We start from the raw sequence: 22668 nt of genomic DNA, 5'->3' as shown, positions 1-22668 counted from the left end.
AATGTACGTTCTTGTATATATATAAATAAATAAAATAAATAAATAACGAGGGATCGAGGCGTTAATGCGCAGTACGTGCTTCCCTCATCTGTGACGTCACAGTGCCATCTGACGACAGCATAAACACAGGCGGCCATTTTATGTTCCACCAAGATTAAAAAAAAAATAATTTTGCCCCGAGGGGCGAGTTTATTGGGCAGCGCCCAATGTGTTCGCAATAGAATGTTCTACAAGAACATGTATAAAATAAGTGACACAGAGATTATTGATGTGTGTATTTGTGTGGGTGATTATAAATATGTATGTGTATGTATATATGTATACATATATATATATATATATATATATATATATATATATATATATATATATATATATATATATATATATATATATATATATATATATATATATATATATATATATATATATATATATATGTACATGTATGTATGAGAGTGTGTACATGTATATATAACATTAATAATTTTGTAACTAGCGTCAAAAATTGTTATTTGCTTAGCTAAACAAACTAGAGAGTTCAGTTCCTGAACCCATTATGTGCCTCTGTAATCCTTTACACCACCGCCCAAGGGATGGGTATGGGGTGCATAATAAAGAAAGAAATTGAAATAATAAGGGTATGAAATGTATCAACATAAAACATTAATGTTAGTGGCCATCAGGTAAAATCAGGTTATTATTTGTAATGAATTTAAATGAGTTAAACTAAATACGAACTTAATATGTTTTGCTAACGCAAAAATATATTCCCGAGGTATTGTAATTGCAAATAAATATTTAATACAATTATTTGTATCATTTTTTTTATTTTAGATTTCCGTATTGCTTGATAATATATAATAGCGTTTAGATAATGCTAGCGCTGGACATTCTTTAGGCTCGTTGCATGTTGTGGTAGTCGCCGCCATTTTAAAACCGTGTCGAGAGGGACTGCTGCTGGCTTATCCACAAACTCCTGCTGCATCTTCAATAGTTAAGGTAACTGTTTTCTTTTATTTGCTCTTAGACATGTGTAGTATATATATAAGCTTGTGGTGGTAGGCTGGATGGTGTGTTGATGGTGGTGTTGTGTTGATGGCCCTGGCTGGAGATGTGTTGATGGTGGTGTTGTGTTGATGGCCCTGGCTGGAGGTGTGTTGATGGTGGTGTTGTGTTGGTGGCCCTGGCTGGAGATGTGTTGATGGTGGTGTTGTGTTGATGGCCCTGGAGGTGTGTTGATGGCCCTGGAGGTGTGTTGGTGGCCCTGGAGGTGTGTTGGTGGCCCTGGAGGTGTGTTGGTGGCCCTGGCTGGAGGTGTGTTGATGGTGGTGTTGTGTTGATGGCCCCTGGAGGTGTGTTGATGGCCCTGGAGGTGTGTTGGTGGCCCTGGAGGTGTGTTGGTGGCCCTGGAGGTGTGTTGATGGCCCTGGAGGTGTGTTGATGGCCCTGGAGGTGTGTTGGTGGCCCTGGAGGTGTGTTGGTGGCCCTGGAGGTGTGTTGGTGGCCCTGGCTGGAGGTGTGTTGGTGGCCCTGGAGGTGTGTTGATGGTGGTGTTGTGTTGATGGCCCTGGCTGGAGGTGTGTTGATGGTGGTGTTGTGTTGATGGCCCTGGAGGTGTGTTGATGGCCCTGGAGGTGTGTTGGTGGCCCTGGAGGTGTGTTGGTGGCCCTGGAGGTGTGTTGATGGCCCTGGAGGTGTGTTGATGGCCCTGGAGGTGTGTTGGTGGCCCTGGAGGTGTGTTGGTGGCCCTGGAGGTGTGTTGGTGGCCCTGGAGGTGTGTTGATGGTGGTGTTGTGTTGATGGCCCTGGAGGCGTGTTGATGGCTCTGGAGGTGTGTTGGTGGCCCTGGAGGTGTGTTGGTGGCCCTGGAGGTGTGTTGATGGCCCTGGAGGTGTGTTGATGGCCCTGGAGGTGTGTTGGTGGCCCTGGAGGTGTGTTGGTGGCCCTGGAGGTGTGTTGGTGGCCCTGGAGGTGTGTTGGTGGCGCTGGAGGTGTGTTGGTGGCCCTGGAGGTGTGTTGGTGGCCCTGGAGGTGTGTTGATGGCCCTGGAGGTGTGTTGATGGCCCTGGAGGTGTGTTGATGGCCCTGGAGGTGTGTTGGTGGCCCTGGAGGTGTGTTGGTGGCGCTGGAGGTGTGTTGGTGGCCCTGGAGGTGTGTTGATGGCCCTGGAGGTGTGTTGGTGGCCCTGGAGGTGTGTTGATGGCTCTGGAGGTGTGTTGGTGGCCCTGGAGGTGTGTTGATGGCCCTGGAGGTGTGTTGGTGACCCTGGAGGTGTGTTGATGGCCCTGGAGGCGTGTTGATGGCTCTGGAGGTGTGTTGGTGGCCCTGGAGGTGTGTTGGTGGCCCTGGAGGTGTGTTGGTGGCCCTGGAGGTGTGTTGATGGCCCTGGAGGTGTGTTGGTGGCCCTGGAGGTGTGTTGGTGGCCCTGGAGGTGTGTTGGTGGCCCTGGAGGTGTGTTGGTGGCCCTGGAGGTGTGTTGATGGCCCTGGAGGTGTGTTGGTGGCCCTGGAGGTGTGTTGGTGGCCCTGGAGGTGTGTTGGTGGCCCTGGAGGTGTGTTGGTGGCCCTGGAGGTGTGTTGGTGGCCCTGGCTGGAGGTGTGTTGATGGTGGTTTTGTGTTGATGGCCCTGGAGGCGTGTTGATGCTCTGGAGGTGTGTTGGTGGCCCTGGAGGTGTGTTGGTGGCCCTGGAGGTGTGTTGGTGGCCCTGGAGGTGTGTTGATGGCCCTGGAGGTGTGTTGATGGTGGTGTTGTGTTGATGGCTCTGGAGGCATGTTGATGGCCCTGGAGGTGTGTTGGTGGCCCTGGAGGTGTGTTGGTGGCCCTGGAGGTGTGTTGGTGGCCTTGGCTGGAGGTGAGTTGATGGTGGTGTTGTGTTGATGGCCCTGGAGGCGTGTTGATGGCCCTGGAGGTGTGTTGGTGGCCCAAGCTGGAGGTGTGTTGATGGCCATATATATATATATATATATATATATATATATATATATATATATATATATATATATATATATATATATATATATATATATATATATATATATATATATATATATATATATATTATGAATATCAGAGGTCCCAGGACATTGGACCCAGGACAATTATTGTGCATGTGTAGTATGTATATTTATGTAGTATATTTGGCATATTTAATGGCATTTAGTTAATGCCACTTAGTGGCATGTCTCTGCACCGTTTCCAGTTTGTTGAAATGTTTTCTAAGATATGGGCACCATACAACTGCTGCATACTCCAACTTTGGTGTAACAAAAATTGTGAACAATTTCAAAATTTCTGTTGAAGAAATCCTGTTTCCTAGTTCTGCATCTGTTTTGGTATAACACCTCCTTTTTTACTAGGCCTGCAATTATGAATGCCTTTATAACCAGCTAAGTTGTAGAGTTGGGTATAGTCTTTACTTAGCCAAGTTTCTGTTAAAATGAGGGTCCGTCTAATTACCACAAGCTACCACAAGCTACACAAGCTTCACAAAGCTTCCTGGCAATACGTTAGTAATGAATAAATATGATATGTTAGGTTAGGTTGACCTAACTTAACCTAACCGACGCTTGGATCGTCGACTTGATTTGGCGTCACCAGCTCTTTATTTTCGTCTAATTTCTTTATAAAAAGATACTTTTTCAGATTAAAATTATGTTTTTTCGTGTTGTACATTCAGCACCAACATTATAATGAGTAAATATATCATATTTATTCATTACTAACGTATTGCCAGGAAGCTGAGTGGTTAGGTCTCGATAAATTTCCTGGTATAATATTATTGTTTGCTATTCTCCATCTTAGACTAGGCAAGTTGAAGTCACCTAGGAAGATAATATGAGGTATCGAGTTCTCCATTTTGTTTATCTGTTCTGTGAATTCCTCGGCCGTTGCATCTGGCGGTTTGTATATTAGAATAATCACTAAATTTATTTTCTCTATTTTTAATCCCAATACCTCTACCACCTCATTTGTAATGTTAAGGAGCTCCGAGCATACAAGGTCTTCCATAGTATACAGACCCACTCCTCCATGTGAACTAATTTTCCTATCACAGTTGTGTACTTTTCGAGACTACATTTCAAATATTCCCTAACATACATGGCTTCTCCCCCCTCTTTGTGTAAAATAGTTTAAATCCATTTATGGGACATTCAGCAAATAGTTCTCTATTTTTTACATTGATCAATGTTTCGGTACGTGCAATAGTATGTATTGTTTCATTGCAGATAACAGCATTTAAATTTTTTTTGTTTCTTAGACTTAGACTCGTACTACCAAGTTGCTGTTGGCAATTGGAAAATTTTTTTATGAAGTCATTTGTTATTTTTTCCCCTACTTTAGTAATTTATGCTTTTGATCTCAATTAGTTTTATATCCTAGCTTTTTAATTTTTTCCCCTTATATATTGCCATCTTATCTGTCTGCTTTACATGGCTTAAGCAGAGTCATGTCTGCTTAAGCCTTTGTTATTTTACTAATTTACCTGTTTTAATTATTATTTGTTTTCAAAGTTTAGTTTACCCCATTTTATTTGCTTTTTGCAGTGCAATACTTTACTAATAATCTTGTAATAGTAATTGGTAATGTAGCACTTGGCCTTTCTCCTTCAGAATGTATGCACACATTATAGAAAGAAGAAGAGAATACCACACAAGATGGCAGCGTATGTCACGGGCCAAAAAGCGACGCCTAAAAGAACAGGTAAACCTCGAAGTCTTTCAGAGGTTGATAGATGGAAAGCGACTGAATACAGGCAACTCCTTCTCTACACCGGTAAGATTGTACTGAAGGGAATCTTACCCAAAGAATTGTATGACAATTTCCTGACTCTTGAGTGTAGCCATTTCTATTCTTGTATCACCTAAATTGATTCAGTTAAATTACAGCCAATATGCACATGATCTTTTGCTGTACTTTGTGTTAAAGGCTCGTGAGCTGTATGGTAAGGATTTTTTAGTGTACAATGTACACTGCCTAACACACATATCCTCTGATGCCAAAGAGTTTGGTAGTTTGGACAGATGTTCAGCATTTCCATTTGAAAATTACCTGCAGCAGGTTAAGAATATGATTCGATCAAGTAAAAACCCTCTTGTTCAAGGAGGATTTAAGGGATTTACTGGAGAACTTGGCAAAGGTATATTCACAATAGTCGTCTCTATTACTAATGACACTATTGCAGATGAAGGTATCTTTGTAAGATATTGCTATGCCACCTCCTTTTTTTATTAGGCCTGCAGTTGTGAATGGCTTTATTATCAGCCAAGTTGTAGCATACAACATAGCATATATATGTATATGGCATATATATATATATTGATTGCTGGTGTTGACTTCTTGATGTGTAGTGCCTCGCAAACGTCTAGCCGCCTGCTATTGCTGTATCTATCGATGATTTCTGTGTTGTTTATTCGTCAGTGTATATATATATATATATATATATATATATATATATATATATATATATATATATATATATATATATAATTATATATATATATATATATAATTATATATATATATATATATATATATATATATATATATATATATATATATAATTCGTCAGTGTATATATATATATATATATATATATATATATATATATATATATATAATTCGTCAGTGTATATATATATATATATATATGTATAATTCGTCAGTGTATATATATATATATATATATTATATATATATATAGCCACTATATATATATATATATATATATATATATATATATATATATATATATATAGCCACTATTATATATAATAGTGGCTTTAGGCATTGTATGTACTAGCTCTATCTATATATCAATCCATTAATGTAACATCACTTGTATGTATATACCTTACCTGAATAAACATCTGAATCTGAATCTGATCTGAATCTGAATATATAATTATATATATATATATATATATATATATAATTATATATATATATATATATATATATATATTTTTATTTTATTTTTTTTTTTAATATAGGAAGGGAGTACCACCTCTAGCTGGAAGAAGGGGGACCCATAGCCTCGGATGAAACCACGCATAACGCATTAGAGGGAATGTTTAGATCCCCTCCAATACAGTTTCTGTGTGCTTTTCTCCTACCACCCCCTTCCTTGAATATTTTTTGTGCTTTATTATGCATTTGATGGTTACAAGATATACATGGGTTGATACAAAAATAATAATGCAAAAAGGTGCTTAAAGGTTATGGATCTCTTGAAGAACACAACAATGGGAAACATTGATGAATGTCACAGACGGGTTCGATCATTGTTGCAAGTCAAACACTTCTTCGAATTCCTCTGAAGTTGGACTAGTGCCCAAGACGCAACAGGCATTTCCCCTTTGAATCGCAACACTGAGGCGCTGGAACAAGAAACTTTTTGCTCTCTGGTCTTTTGTAGCGCTGATCAATTTGTCCCCCAATTCCTTCAGGAACTTCAATGCACATTTTCCCCACGAACCGAGGGTCTCCGAGCCGATCGGAACAAAGCTGTAGCAGTGTGCTAGACCTCTGTATTTAATAATTTTCTGCGATTCCCTGAAAGAAGCAGCACCACCGCTTTCACGTGTGCTGTAGTGGAGGTAGGTACTGGCCAGTGTGGCAGCGCACGTGTAGTCCCATACCACTTGCTTACCATCCTTCCAAGGTAGCAAGGTGACCCCATCAGGGCGCTTCTGAGGGTCGTTAGGTCTGGATAAGTGTGGTTCTCTTTGTGCCGGGCAGCGGGCTGTGGCGAGGCTCCTCTTGATGATGTCGTTGACTTCTTCATGTCTTGCAATTTTACCCTGTGATTTACGACATACCAGACCATGACGACCATATTGGTCTGCCATCGCAGTTCCGCAGATGCACCTATGTTCGGTGAGGATGGGGGCGGCAAGGCGAAGGGCAACTCCAATGCGGAGAGCGTCATGACTGAGGCGAGTTCCCAGGGCTATATAAATATATATATATATATATATATATATTTATATATATATATATATATATATATATATATATATATATTTTATTAAATATGACCGAAAAAGTAAGATTAATAATTCTAACACGAATTTTCTCAATCTTTCGTACATTATGCTTCACTGTTGGAGGTAAATCAAAAATCACTTCTCCAAAATTCATTTTTATTTCTAGTCTGACGCGACACGGGCGCGTTTCGTAAAACTTATTACATTTTCAAAGACTTCACAAATACACAACTGATTAGAACTTGCGTTTCCCTGATTTTATATCTACATTTGAGTGAGGTGGGAAGGGTGATGTGGCATTACATTTGAGTAAGGTGGGAAGGATGATGTGGCATTAGAGGATATTAATAGGGTATTAAAAGTATCAACACAAGACAGAACACGAAACAATGGATAGTGAATAGAAGTGTTTGTAGAAAGCCTATTGGTCCATATTTCTTGATGCTTCTATATTGGAGCGGAGTCTTGAGGTGGGTAGAATATAGTTGTGCAATAATTGGCTGTTGATTGCTGGTGTTGACTTCTTGATGTGTAGTGCCTCGCAAACGTCGAGCCGCCTGCTATCGCTGTATCTATCGATGATTTCTGTGTTGTTTACTAGGATTTCTCTGGCGATGGTTTGGTTATGGGAAGAGATTATATGTTCCTTAATGGAGCCCTGTTGTTTATGCATCGTTAAACGCCTAGAAAGAGATGTTGTTGTCTTGCCTATATACTGGGTTTTTTGGAGCTTACAGTCCCCAAGTGGGCATTTGAAGGCATAGACGACGTTAGTCTCTTTTAAAGCGTTCTGTTTCGTGTCTGGAGAGTTTCTCATGAGTAGGCTGGCCGTTTTTCTGGTTTTATAGTAAATCGTCAGTTGTATCCTCTGATTTTTGTCTGTAGGGATAACGTTTCTATTAACAATATCTTTCAGGACCCTTTCCTCTGTTTTATGAGCTGTGGAAAAGAAGTTCCTGTAAAATAGTCTAATAGGGGGTATAGGTGTTGTGTTAGTTGTCTCTTCGGAGGTTGCATGGCTTTTCACTTTCCTTCTTATGAAATCCGGACTCCACCTGCCAAAGATCATTGGGGAATATAAACCTGGATATGCGTATGGAAATGTCAAGACGCACAAGCCTGGAAACCCACTTCGGCCAATCATTAGCCAGATACCCACACCCACGTACAGATTGGCGAAGCGACTCAACGGCCTGCTGACTCCTTATGTTCCTTGCGCCTTCAGCCTGAAGTCTCCAAAGGAATTTGTGGACTTACTGCGGGACGCACGGGCCACAGGGATAAGAGCCTCGTTGGACGTAGAATCGCTGTTTACCAACGTACCTGTGGACGAGACAATCGGAATGATAGCCGACAGAGTGTATCGTGATCCAGCCTGTACTCCTCTTGACATGCCAGAAAGTATTCTGAGGAAACTACTCCAAGCTTGTACTAAAGAGGCACCCTTCTTGAGCCCGGATGGGCACATGTATAAGCAAGTAGATGGGGTCGCTATGGGTTCTCCCCTAGGTGTCCTGTTTGCAAACTTCTACATGGGTACCATCGAGCAAAAAGTCTTAGTCGACATGAACTTGAAACCGGCCATATACTGCAGGTATGTTGACGACATTTTTACACAGGTACCTGATGTCAGACATCTGCAGGAGCTGAAGGAGGCATTTGAGCAGAGTTCCGTGCTGCGTTTCACTTACGAGACGGAAAAGGATGGGAAGCTGCCTTTTCTAGATGTAACAGTCATGGAAAAGGGCGGAGGTTTCCACACTGCAGTCTACACAAAGGAAACAAACATAGGAATGTGCCTAAATGCCAACAGCGACTGCCCTGACAGGTACAAGAGGAGTGTTGTTAACGCATACGTCGACCGTGCTCTCAGCCACAGCTCAGAATGGAAGCAAGTCGACGAAGAACTCTGTAGGGTAAGGCAGGTTCTAGTCAATAACGGCTTCTCCAATGGTTTCATCGAAGACATCATAAGAAGGAAAGTGAAAAGCCATGCAACCTCCGAAGAGACAACTAACACAACACCTATACCCCCTATTAGACTATTTTACAGGAACTTCTTTTCCACAGCTCATAAAACAGAGGAAAGGGTCCTGAAAGATATTGTTAATAGAAACGTTATCCCTACAGACAAAAATCAGAGGATACAACTGACGATTTACTATAAAACCAGAAAAACGGCCAGCCTACTCATGAGAAACTCTCCAGACACGAAACAGAACGCTTTAAAAGAGACTAACGTCGTCTATGCCTTCAAATGCCCACTTGGGGACTGTAAGCTCCAAAAAACCCAGTATATAGGCAAGACAACAACATCTCTTTCTAGGCGTTTAACGATGCATAAACAACAGGGCTCCATTAAGGAACATATAATCTCTTCCCATAACCAAACCATCGCCAGAGAAATCCTAGTAAACAACACAGAAATCATCGATAGATACAGCGATAGCAGGCGGCTCGACGTTTGCGAGGCACTACACATCAAGAAGTCAACACCAGCAATCAACAGCCAATTATTGCACAACTATATTCTACCCACCTCAAGACTCCGCTCCAATATAGAAGCATCAAGAAATATGGACCAATAGGCTTTCTACAAACACTTCTATTCACTATCCATTGTTTCGTGTTCTGTCTTGTGTTGATACTTTTAATACCCTATTAATATCCTCTAATGCCACATCATCCTTCCCACCTTACTCAAATGTAATGCCACATCACCCTTCCCACCTCACTCAAATGTAGATATAAAATCAGGGAAACGCAAGTTCTAATCAGTTGTGTATTTGTGAAGTCTTTGAAAATGTAATAAGTTTTACGAAACGCGCCCGTGTCGCGTCAGACTAGAAATAAAAATGAATTTTGGAGAAGTGATTTTTGATTTACCTCCAACAGTGAAGCATAATGTACGAAAGATTGAGAAAATTCGTGTTAGAATTATTAATCTTACTTTTTCGGTCATATTTAATAAAATATGTCTACAGGAAAGACTGCTACCAAAATATACTAATATATATATATATATATATAATTATATATATATATATATGTCGTACCTAATAGCCAGAACGCACTTCTCAGCCTACTATTCAAGGCCCGATTTGCCTAATAAGCCAAGTTTTCATGAATTAATGTTTTTTCGTCTACCTAACCTACCTAACCTAACCTAACCTAGCTTTTTTTGGCTACCTAACCTAACCTTACCTATAAATATAGGTTAGGTTAGGTTAGGTAGGGTTGGTTAGGTTCGGTCATATATCTACGTTAATTTTAACTCCAATAAAAAAAAATTGACCTCATACATAGAGAAAAGGGTTGCTTTATCATTTCATAAGAAAAAAATTATAGTAAATATATTAATTCAGGAAAACTAGGCTTATTAGGCAAATCGGGCCTTGAATAGTAGGCTGAGAAGTGAGTTCTGGCTACTAGGTACGACATATGTCTATATATATATATATATATGTCGTACCTAGTAGCCAGAACTCACTTTTCAGCCTACAATGCAAGGCCCGATTTGCCTAATAAGCCAAGTTTTCATGAACTAATATATTTTCTCTAATTTTTTTCTTATGAAATGATAAAGCAACCCATTTCATTATGTAAGAGGTCAATTTTTTTTATTGGAGTTAAAATTAACGTAGATATATGACCGAACCTAACCAACCCTACCTAACCTAACCTAACCTATCTTTATAGGTTAGGTTAGGTTAGGTAGCCGAAAAAGTTAGGGGATGTTAGGTTAGGTAGGTTAGGTAGTCGAAAAGCAATTAATTCATGAAAACTTGGCTTATTAGGCAAATCGGGCCTTGCATAGTAGGCTCAGAAGTGAGTTCTGGCTACTAGGTACGACATATATATATATATATATATATATATATATATATATGTCGTACCTAGTAGCCAGAACGCACTTCTCAGCCTACTATGCATGGCCCGATTTGCCTAATAAGCCAAGTTCTCCTGAATTAATATATTTTCTCTAATTTTTTTCTGATGAAATGATAAAGCTACCCATTTCATTACGTATGAGGTCAATTTTTTTTATTGGAGTTAAAATTAACGTAGATATATGACCGAACCTATCCAACCCTACCTAACCTAACCTAACCTATCTTTATAGGTTAGGTTAGGTTAGGTAGCCGAAAAAGTTAGGTTAGGTTAGGTTAGGTCGGTTAGGTAGTCGAAAAACAATTAATTCATGAAAACTTGGCTTATTAGGCAAATCAGGCCTTGCATAGTAGGCTGACAAGTGCGTTCTGGCTACTAGGTACGACATATATATATATATATATATATATATATATATATATATATATATATATATATATATATATATATATATATATATATATATATATATATTTTATTTATTTATTTATTTATTTATTTATTTATTTATTTATTTATTTATTCAAAATTCGTCAGTGTACTACATTTTTGTTGTTGCTTTTAGGTGATGCTTTTAACCAGTGTACGTGGGCCTGATTGTGCAACCACGGTTCGAAGAATAATGAAGATATGAACAAACGGCCTGTGGTCACTATACAGTCTGGAAGGGCAAAAGAAGAAATTGGCATTTCTACAAAAACAAGAACTATATAATGTTATTTTAAGTAAGTAACCAAAAAATTAAATAATTTTTTTAAAGTTTAAAATTCACTTAAAAATTTAAATTTTAAGTTAAAAAATTTTAACCAAAAAACTTAATATTTTTCATATTTGGAACCATTCCATAATATTTTCCCAAGCATAAATGATTATATTTCTATCACTTGCTCTTAAGATTGTTTCATTTAATAGAGGTTGGGCATAATTGTTCTCTGCTGCTAATAGAACTGACTGACTTAGCTATAGGAAAATGTAAACTTAATTGGTTTATCCATTACAGTATTTTGCAGTTTATTTCATGATCCTGTGCTTAATACTTGCATAAATAGTAGATTACAAAATGCATTTTTATATCATTAGTATTGAATAATAATAATGCAAATAATTGACTTATAAATGATGTACAATTAATTGGTAGGTGATATTATATTATTAATATTTTTTCATTCTTGCAAAGCCTTAACAAAGCCATTAACATGTTAATATAAACTTGATCACCTTCCACTTATTTTCTCATGTGCTACCTACATGTACAAAACCTTATTCCTAAATGCATATTTTGTTCTGAAACTTGTCCTTTATATGTTGTGTATCACCATCTCTGGAGAGTTTTATCTGATTGATGTATAAATTACTTTTAATTTTACAGAATATTATTGTTATACTGAATTTATTATTATATAAATAACTTAATTTTACAGAATCATCTATCAACGCACATCCACAAGTTGAGGAGGAGGATGTGACCTTCCAGATTTCTGAAGTACTGAAACATGCACCAAACAGGCCTGGTGGATCTAGGTACAAGGTAAAATAATTTAATTTTTTTTTTTTTTTTTTTTACTAATTGTCCGATATATATATATATATATATATATATATATATATATATATATATATATATATATATATATATATATATATATATATATATATATATATGTCGTACCTAATAGCCAGAACGCACTTATCTGCCTACTATACAAGGCCCGATTTGCCTAATAAGCCAAGTTTTCATGAATTAATGTTTTTTCGACTACCTAACCTACCTAACCTAACCTAACCTAACCTAACTTTTTCTGCTACCTAACCGAACCTAACCTATGAAGATAGGTTAGGTTAGGTTAGGTAGGGTTGGTTAGGTTCGATCATATATCTACGTTAATTTTAACTCCATTAAAAAAAAATTGACCTCATACATAATGAAATGGGTAGCTTTATCATTTCATAAGAAAAAAATTAGAGAAAATATATTAATTCATGAAAACTTGGCTTATTAGGCAAATTGGGCCTTGCATAGTAGGCTGATAAGTGCGTTCTGGCTACTAGGTACGACATATATATATATATATATATATATATATATATATATATATATATATATGTCGTACCTAGTAGCCAGAACTCACTTCTCAGCCTACTATTCAAGGCCCGATTTGCCTAATAAGCCTAGTTTTCCTGAATTAATATATTTACTATAATTTTTTCCTTATGAAATGATAAAGCAACCCTTTTCTCTATGTATGAGGTCAATTTTTTTTTATTGGAGTTAAAATTAACGTAGATATATGACCGAACCTAACCAACCCTACCTAACCTTACCTAACCTATATTTATAGGTAAGGTTAGGTTAGGTAGCCAAAAAAAGCTAGGTTAGGTTAGGTTAGGTAGGTTAGGTAGACGAAAAAACATTAATTCATGAAAACTTGGCTTATTAGGCAAATCGGGCCTTGAATAGTAGGCTGAGAAGTGCGTTCTGGCTATTAGGTACGACATATATATATATATATATATATATATATATATATATATATATATATATATAGTAGCCAGAACGCACTTCTCAGCCTACTATGCAAGGCCCGATTTGCCTAATAAGCCAAGTTTTCCTGGATTAATATATTTTCTCTAATTTTTTTCTTATGAAATGATAAAGATACCCATTTCATTATGTATGAGGTCAATTTTTTTTTATTGGAGTTAAAATTAACGTAGATATATGACTGAACCTAACCAACCCTACCTATCTTTATAGGTTAGGTTAGGTTAGGTTAGGTAGCCGAAAATGTTAGGTTAGGTAGTCGAAAAACAATTAATTCATGAAAACTTGGCTTATTAGGCAAATCGGGCCTTGCATAGTAGGCTGAGAAGTGCGTTCTGGCTACTAGGTACGACATATATATATATATATTTATATATATTTATTTTTATATATATATATATATATATATATATATATATATATATATATATATATATATATATATATATATATATATAAATATATATACATATATATATATATATATATATATATATATATATATTTATATATATATATATATATATATATATATATATATATATATATATATATATAAAAATAAATATATATAAATATATATATAATGTGTCGTACCTAGTAGCCAGAACGCACATCTCAGCCTACTATGCAAGGCCCGATTTGCCTAATAAGCCAAGTTTTCATGAATTAATGTTTTTTCGACTACCTAACCTAACATTTTCAGCTACCTAACCTAACCTATAAAGATAGGTTAGGTAGGGTTGGTTAGGTTCGGTCATATATCTATATTAATTTTAACTCCAATAAAAAAAGAATTGACCTCCTACATAATGAAATGGATAGCTTTATGCTATCCATGTATTTAAACGCAATTCTAAAGTTAGAAAGCGTAGCATAGGCTCCTCGCACAATATTCTTTATGTGGTCCTCAGGTGATAGTTTTCTATCTAGAACCACCCCTAGATCTCTTTCTTTATCAGAATTCTTTAAAGATTTCTCACATAATATATAGGTTGTGTGGGGTCTATGTTCTCCTGTTCCACATTCCATAACATGGCATTTATTAACATTAAATTCCATTTGCCAAGTGGTGCTCCATATACTTATTTTATCCAGGTTTTCTTGAAGGGCATGACAATCATCTAAATTTCTTATCCTTCCAATTATCTTAGCATCATCAGCAAACATGTTCATGTAATTCTGTATACCAACTGGTAGATCATTTATGTAGACAATAAACATCACTGGTGCAAGAACTGAACCCTGTGGTACTCCACTTGTGACATTTCTCCAGTCCGATACATTGCCTCTGATTACTGCCCTCATTTTTCTATCAGTCAGAAAATTTTTCATCCATGTTAGAAGCTTACCTGTCACCCCTCCAATATTTTCCAGTTTCCAGAACAACCTCTCTATGTGGAACTCTGTCGAATGCCTTTTTTTAGGTCCAGATAGATGCAGTCAACCCAACCATCTCTTTCCTGTAATATATCTGTTGCTCGATCATAGAAACTGAGTAAATTCGATACACAGGATCTTCCAAATCGAAAACCATACTGTCTGTCTGAAATTATATCATTTCTCTCCAGGTGTTCTACCCATTTAGTTGTAATTATTTTTTCCAATATTCCAATTCCAATTTTTTCCAATAATGTGTGTGTGTGTATGTATATTTGTGTTGTTGAATATGACCGAAAGTCATAGTCTTTCTGCCCCTCTCCTTACTGCTATTGTTGTTTCTCGCATCTTTGTATTGCTTGTATGTTTGGGCAATTTTTCCCTTTTTCCTAGTTCTGCATCTCTGCTTTAGTATAAATTTTGTTGTGCCATTATCATATATTTCACAAAACTTGACATACATCTCATTTACTTTGTGTCCTAACAGCAAGTGTTTGTCAAATTCCTTAAGGAAATATCTGAGTTCCCCATAATGACCTCTCCACAAGTCAGGTTTTTCAACTGCTTCAAGCTCATTTTCTTCCAGATTATAATGCATTGCATACTTTATTCCCAAAAAGACATGGTCACTTTTACCCAATGACAATGTCACTTGGGTAAAAGGAGGGAGGTACTGAAAGGAGGAAAAGGGAGGTACCAAAGGAGGGAGGTACAGAATGATAAATATATCTTTCTCTCTCCTGGTAAATATAATATCCAGCATGGAGGGAACATCCCCTTCCCTCATCCTCGTAGCTTGTTTAACATGTAGAAACATGAATGTTTACAGGGTGAGGTTTACGAAATTATATCATATATATATATATATATATATATATATATATATATATATATATATATATATATATATATATATATATATATATATATATATATATATATATATAAAGTTTGTGTGTGTAATTTATATAAATAAATAATTAAATATTAATTTTGTTAATATCTTTTCAGGGAAAACTTGCAAGTACAATTCGTATACAAGAGGGGCAACAAGAGCCAGAGGATGTCTACTAAGAAAATATATGTCTTTATCCTCACACTCTTGATATATGGTCTTCTCTGGTCTCTTTATTTTCTCTCCTCACAAATGTCCCTTTTTTTTATTTCTTTTACGTTTCTCTCCTGTTTTTCTTGTCTTTTAATCTCTCCTTTCCTCCTCTCTTCCTTTACTTTTTATATTTGTGGTATTCATTTATGTCATTTTTATCTTGTATATTTTTCTTGTATCTTTTTCTTATCTTGTGTTTCTCTTCCCCTTCTCTTCAATGATTTCTCATTTCTCTCCTCTCTCTGTTGTTTCTGTTCTGTCTTCTCTCTCCTTGCCTTAATTTTGTTCTGTCTCCTCTTTTGTTGTGTGTGTGTCTTTCTGTCTCTGTCTGTCTGTCTCTCTCTTTCTCTCTCTCCCTCTCTTTCTTTCTCTCTTTCTCTCGCTCTCTCTCTGGCTCTCTTGCTCTCTCTCTCTCTCTCTGGCTCTCTCTATCGCTCTCTCGCTCTCTCTCGCTCTCTCTCTCTGGCTCTCTTGCTCTCTCTCTCTCTGGCTCTCTCTCTCTCTGGCTCTCTTGCTCTCTCTCTGGCTCTCTCTCTCTCACTCTCTCTCTCTGGCTCTCTTGCTCTCTCTCTCTCTCTCTCTGGCTCTTCTCTCTCTCTGGCTCTCTCTCTGGCTCTGGCTCTCTCTCTCTCTCTGGCTCTTCTCTCTCTCTGGCTCTGGCTCTCTCTCTCTCTCTGGCTCTGGCTCTCTCTCTCTTTCTGGCTCTCTCTTTCTCTCTGGCTCTCTCTCTCTCTCTGGCTCTGGCTCTCTCTCTCTCTGGCTCTCTCTCTCTCTCTCTCTTTCTCTCTTTCTCTAGCTCTCTCGCTCTCGCTCTCTCTGGCTCTCGCTCTCTCTGGCTCTCTCTTCCTCTTTCTCTGGCTCTCTCTCTCTCTTTCTCTGGCTCTCTCGCTCTCTCTGGCTCTCGCTCTCTCTGGCTCTCTCTCTCTCTGGCTCTCTCTCTGGCTCTCTCTCTCTCTGGCTCTCTCTCTCTCTGGCTCTCTCTCTCTCTGGCTCTCTCTCTCTCTGGCTCTCTCTCTCTGGCTCTCTCTCTCTCTCTGGCTCTGGCTCACGCGCTCTCTCTGGCTCTGGCTCACGCTCTCTCTCTGGCTCTCATATTTCATTTGATTTAAAAATGTCTGAGATTTTTACTTAATCTAAGTTATATTGCATGGTGCTAATATGAATATTATACACGACTGTTTTTTCTTTTCTTTCTCTCTCTCTTTCTCCCTTTCTTTCTTTCTCTTTCTTTCCTTCTCTCTCTCTTTTTCTTTCTCCCTGAATATTATACTTGACTGTGTTTACATTCACTTGTAGATTTTTATTTTTAGTTAATTTGTCCTAAACTTTTGATTAATAGATTTTTATTATTAGTCATAGAAAAACTATAGTGTTATATGTATACTCGGAAAATTTTACTTGTTTTAGTTTTAAGTAACAATAACTGCTTGTAACGTCAGACTGATCTCAGCATGACATGAATCACAGGCTGCTTGATCACAAAATCTATTGTGTTCACATATTGCATATATAGATTTTTATAGATTTTTAAATTTTTACTTTTATATTCTGTTATAGATATAGTCTATATATTTCGAGCTATTACATTTATTTTGTTGTATTACTCATTCTTAATTAAATAAATATAATATTTTAATTCTCTTTTTGTACCCTATTTATTTGTAATTTACACATACATATATAGGATGTCCATTTCTTTCTCAGATATGTCTTCTTTCTTTCTCTCCCTTTCTATTTCAGATATGAATTAAAAAATTATTATACCCTAATTTACCCTAAACGTTTTAATGTAGGTAATTAAAAGATTATAAAAAAGTTTTTAGAAATGTTAATTATTTACGTTCTAAGGTTGTATATAAAAGTTCTCAAAAAACCTTTTCTAAACGTAATTATAAACGTGCTGAAAACAATGAAATGTCGTTTTTAGGATGTTTTAAAAACATGAAAATGTTTGCTGGGTTTGCTTCCATTCTGTCTAAATTTGGTGGCCTATATATAACTCCTATTATACTATTATTTGCTTTTTCGTTTAATTCTATCCAAATAGCTTCTGTGTGTGGCTCAGATTTGATTCCCTATTTGAGACTACATTTCAAATTGTCCCTAACGTATATGGCTACTCCCCCTCCTCGTCTAATATATCTATCTGTGTGAAATAGTTTAAATCCATTTATTTGATATTCAGCTAATAGTTCTCTATTTTCTACATTCATCCACGTTTCGGTAAGTGCAATAATATCTATTTTTTCTGTGCAGACAAGAGCATTTAATTTGTTAATTTTATTTCTTAGACTTATGCTGTTAGTGTAATATACCCTAAGTGAATTGTTATTTTGAGGCCCTTTTCTTTCCCTGATCATTTTGCCAATTCTTTTCTCCCACGAACACATACTTTTATTACCTCCTTCCTCCAAATCAATTCCCATACCACTATCTACTAACAGTTTAAACCCAAACAAACACCTCTAACCACTGGTTCCAACGAGTTCGCAACAGCAACAACCCCAGCCCTCGATAGATGCACCCCATCACGAGCATACATTTAATTTCTTCCATAGAAGTGTTCCCAGTTGTCTATGAAAGATATTGCATTTGATTTGCAATATCTTTCCAGCCGGCAGTTGACACCAAGTGCCCTCGACATCCATTAATTTCCCACTCCCTTTCTTGGAAGAATGCCACATATGATCGGGATTCCTCCCTTGCTCCTAACTAATTCTATTGCTGTCTTGAATCTCTGTATTAGTTTCTCACTCCTAACTCGCCCAACATCATTACCCCCTGCACTAATACAAACAATGGGTTTGTTCCCATTTCCCTTCATAATATCTTTCATGTTTCCAACAATATCACCAATACCAGCTCCTGGATAGCAAACCCTTAACCTGTTGCCCTTATCTCTGGCACAAAACGTTGTCTAAATACCTCACTAAACTTATTATACCTCAATATGATAAGTTTAGATTTAGGAAAGACTTGGGTAAATACTGGTTCGGTAACAGGGTTGTTGATTTGTGGAACCAATTACCGCGTAACGTGGTGGAGGTGGGGTTCCTCGATTGTTTCAAGCGCGGGTTGGACAAGTATATGAGTGGGATTGGGTGGTTTTAGACAGGAGCTGTCTCGTATGGGCCAATAGGCCTTCTGCAGTTACCTTTGTTCTTATGTTCTTATTCTTTTTCTGGTTGCCTTCAATGGTCTTCTTTCCTCTCTTCCTTCGGACATCTTCTCTGCTCTGTATGTCGATGATCTTACCCTTTGCTGTCAGGGTGATGATTTGCCTCTCTTTCAACGCTGGCTTCAACTTGCGACTGATGTCGTGTCGTCTTGGGCCTCCGATCATGGCTTCAAGTTCTCTACTACCAAGACTTGTGCCATGACTTTTACTCAGAACGGATCGTTTTTCGTCCCTCTTTGTCACTTTATGGTCATCCCTGGAGTACAAAGATTCCGTGAAGCTTTTGGGGTTATTCTTTGACACATCAGAGGTCCGCGGTTGTTCAACGTCCTCCCAGCGAGTATAAGAAATATTGCCGGAACAACCGTGGACATCTTCAAGAGAAAACTAGATTTATTCCTCCAAGGAGTGCCGGACCAACCGGGCTGTGGTGGGTATGTGGGCCTGCGGGCCGCTCCAAGCAACAGCCTAGTGGACCAAACTCTCACAAGTCAAGCCTGGCCTCGGGCCGGGCTTGGGGAGTAGAAGAACTCCCAGAACCCCATCAACCAGGTATCAACCAGGTAACTCGTTTGTCTTGGTCTCCCCATATCTCTTACCTCCGTGTTGAGTACTCTAAGGCCCTTACCCTCCTTCAGGTATTGTCCCATGCTTCTTGGGGAGCGGATGGCGCACTCTCCTCGCTTTACATTCCTCTCTCGTCCTGTCTAAGCTCGATTATGGTTGCCCTGCTTACTTGTCTGCTTCTCCTTCTACTCTTCGCCATCTTGATGCTTTGCACCATACTGGGTTGTGCCTCAGTTCTGGTGCCCTTCATTTTACTCCCATCCTCTTCTTGTATGTTGACACTGGCTTCCTATCTCTCCAGGACCACCATGATCACTACTTATTTATTTATTTATTTATGCATATACAAGAATGTACATAAGGAATGTGAGGATACAATTATGGTAATTACAGTCTTGTAAAGCCACTAGCACGCGCAGCGTTTCGGGCAGGTCCTTAATCTAAGAAAATTTTAAGGAGGTAAATACTTGCAAAATTTATAGACAAAAAAATGATAACAGATTACATGGAATGAAAAAAAAAAAAGATGAGAGAAAATTATAGGTACAGTATATTAAAGCACATAGGTAGCTATGATTGATTGCAATGACAGCTTAAAATGGTAGTTGACAACAAATTGGTAGGCACAATACAGCAGAAACAATATAAGATTGATTGCAATGACAGCTTGAATGGTAGTTGACAAAAATTGGTAGTCACAATACAGCATATGGCTAGCACATAAAACAAGACAGCAATGAACACAATGATAAGGTTGTTTGATATTACATAAAAATTAGGAGATTGGGTACCACTAGGTACAGAGCAAATTAAAGCTCAGTGTAGGAAACTAAATAGATGAAGTTAGGTACTTTTTGGTTTTGCTTTTAAATAAGGCAAAAGTTTTACAGTTTTTCAATTCACTAGGGAGTGAGTTCCATAGACTAGGTCCCTTAATTTGCATAGAGTGTTTACACAGATTAAGTTTGACCCTGGGGATATCAAAGAGATATTTATTTCTGGTGTGGTGATAATGGGTCCTATTACATCTGTCCAGGGAGAGTTTCAGAGCATGGTTTGCATTTAAGAACAGGGTTTTGTAAATGTAGTTGACACAAGAGAATGTGTGGAGGGAGTTAATATTTAGCAAGTTTAGAGATTTAAACTACTGTCTTCGCTATCTTGCGCGGTCCTTGCAACATCCTTCCTCTCTCCTCTGTCGTGCTTTAACTTTTACCCCTCCTGTGGTTCCTGTTCCTCTTCACCACCTCCCTCTTTCTGTCTGGTTATCTTACTTACAGGATTCTCTTTCCGTTCATATTTCTAATATTTCTCCTCGTGTTGTTCCCCACGCCCCACAGGGGGCTTGGGGCTCGACCCAACCACAGAAGAGGAAGGGGAGCGGGGGAGTAGTCCAGTCTGGGCCCAGTGTAGCGGGGGCTACAGAGCCCAGTCTTCCAACACAGTCTGACTCAGGGGCCTGGTCACCCCCCCCCCCCCATGAGGCTGGGAAAGAGAAGTCGTTTCATTATCCATGCAGCAGTCTTTCTAAAAGTTTGGGGCCTGGATCCAAGGCATACCACCTACCAGGGCAGCCAGGGAGGCTGAGGGCGGGCCAGTGCAGGAAGGGTGCATCGTCCCCAGCGGTGCCCCCCCCCCCTTTTTAACAAGGAGTCCTACTGCATAGTTCATTCTCCCACACTGGTGCAAAGACCCCACTCCCCCTATTGCCCCAGTCTGGACACCCAGCCACCCACTCAGGGCTACCCCTCCAGCGGGCAGTCCAATGGCTCACAAGACCCCTACCTGGTGCCCATCTGCATGTACAACACACAAAGAGGGGACAGGAGAGGGGGCAAAGGCAACCCTCACTAGTCCCAGGGTGGTGTACGTGAGCCCCTCACCACGACAAGGCGACACCACAGAGGGAAGAGGCGAGAAGAGCAGATGTACTCCTGAATAGAGCATCTGGCACCAAGAGTTACGGAAGACGGAAGGGACCTATCAAAAGTGATTTTCATTACACAAAGAGACTGGCCATGACGACCACGAGGGAGGGCGAGTAACATATTAATATGGAGGATAGAATGGCCTTGGGCCTCAAGGATATGTTTATTATGGTAGTCTTTAAGTTCATTATCACCAGTCGCTACATGGTATGGAAGAATAACTGTGCCAATCCTGGCATTTATTTAACCAGGCATTTTTTGATATTCGAACCAGTGTCTCCCCAATGAAGAACAATGAGGCTAAGTGAACAGCTGCTTCCTGAGGAGCTGCAACAACACGTGTACCAGTATGGGTGGGGTTAAAAGTGACAAAGGTATCCAACAAATCAACTAGAGTAGGAGTAATTAGGTCAAGTGGAGGAGTAGGTCTGTATATTAAAGAGAAGCTGGAATGCACAGAGCTCCTGAACTTGACCAATGAGGTGGTAGAGGTACTTGGAATCATGGTAGAGAATATAGATCTAATTATTATTCTAATATACAAACCGCCAGATGCAACAGTTGAGGAATTCACTGAGCAGATCCACAAAATAGATAATAGCCTTGATAACCTAGCAAACCCAGTACCAGATTTTATCTTCCTTGGAGACCTCAATCTACCCAGTTTACATTGGAGAATAGTAAACAATAATACTATAGCATGAAATCAACTTGGAAATAACGAATCACAGGTCAGAGAACTACTGAGATTCTGTGACAAATTCTCTCTCAGTCAGCAGATTACAGAACCGACTAGGAATGAGAACACACTAGACCTCATATTCACCAACAATGATGATAGCTAATCAGAGACATTACTGTCTCGGACACTACGTACTCGGACCACAAGCTCATTGAAGTGCAAACTAACATTAATAACGGTAGTAGGGCCAAGAGAAACAACAAGCGAGAAGGGCTATTCAATAAATTAAATTTTAATAATAAAAGGATAGACTCGGAGAAAATAAACAAGGAACTTACAACATTCAATGGGAAAATGTTTAAGTAATAAAAATCATACACAAGGTCCAACGTAGAAAGAGAA

The 22668-nt window shown here is 38.5% G+C and overlaps 1 long non-coding RNA gene across 1 annotated transcript; it reads left to right on the top strand.

Moving 5' to 3' along the window:
* Positions 1-11457: 11457 nt before the first annotated feature.
* LOC138372217 (uncharacterized) lies at positions 11458-16389 on the top strand. Its single transcript, XR_011230740.1, has 3 exons — positions 11458-11606; positions 12303-12409; positions 15815-16389. It is a non-coding gene; the product is annotated as an uncharacterized lncRNA (long non-coding RNA).
* The last annotated feature ends 6279 nt before the right edge of the window (positions 16390-22668 follow it).

The sequence above is a fragment of the Procambarus clarkii genome, chromosome 38 (assembly GCF_040958095.1).
Source record: "Procambarus clarkii isolate CNS0578487 chromosome 38, FALCON_Pclarkii_2.0, whole genome shotgun sequence".
Taxonomy (NCBI): domain Eukaryota; kingdom Metazoa; phylum Arthropoda; class Malacostraca; order Decapoda; family Cambaridae; genus Procambarus; species Procambarus clarkii.
This window is presented reverse-complemented; position numbering and strand designations above follow the sequence as displayed.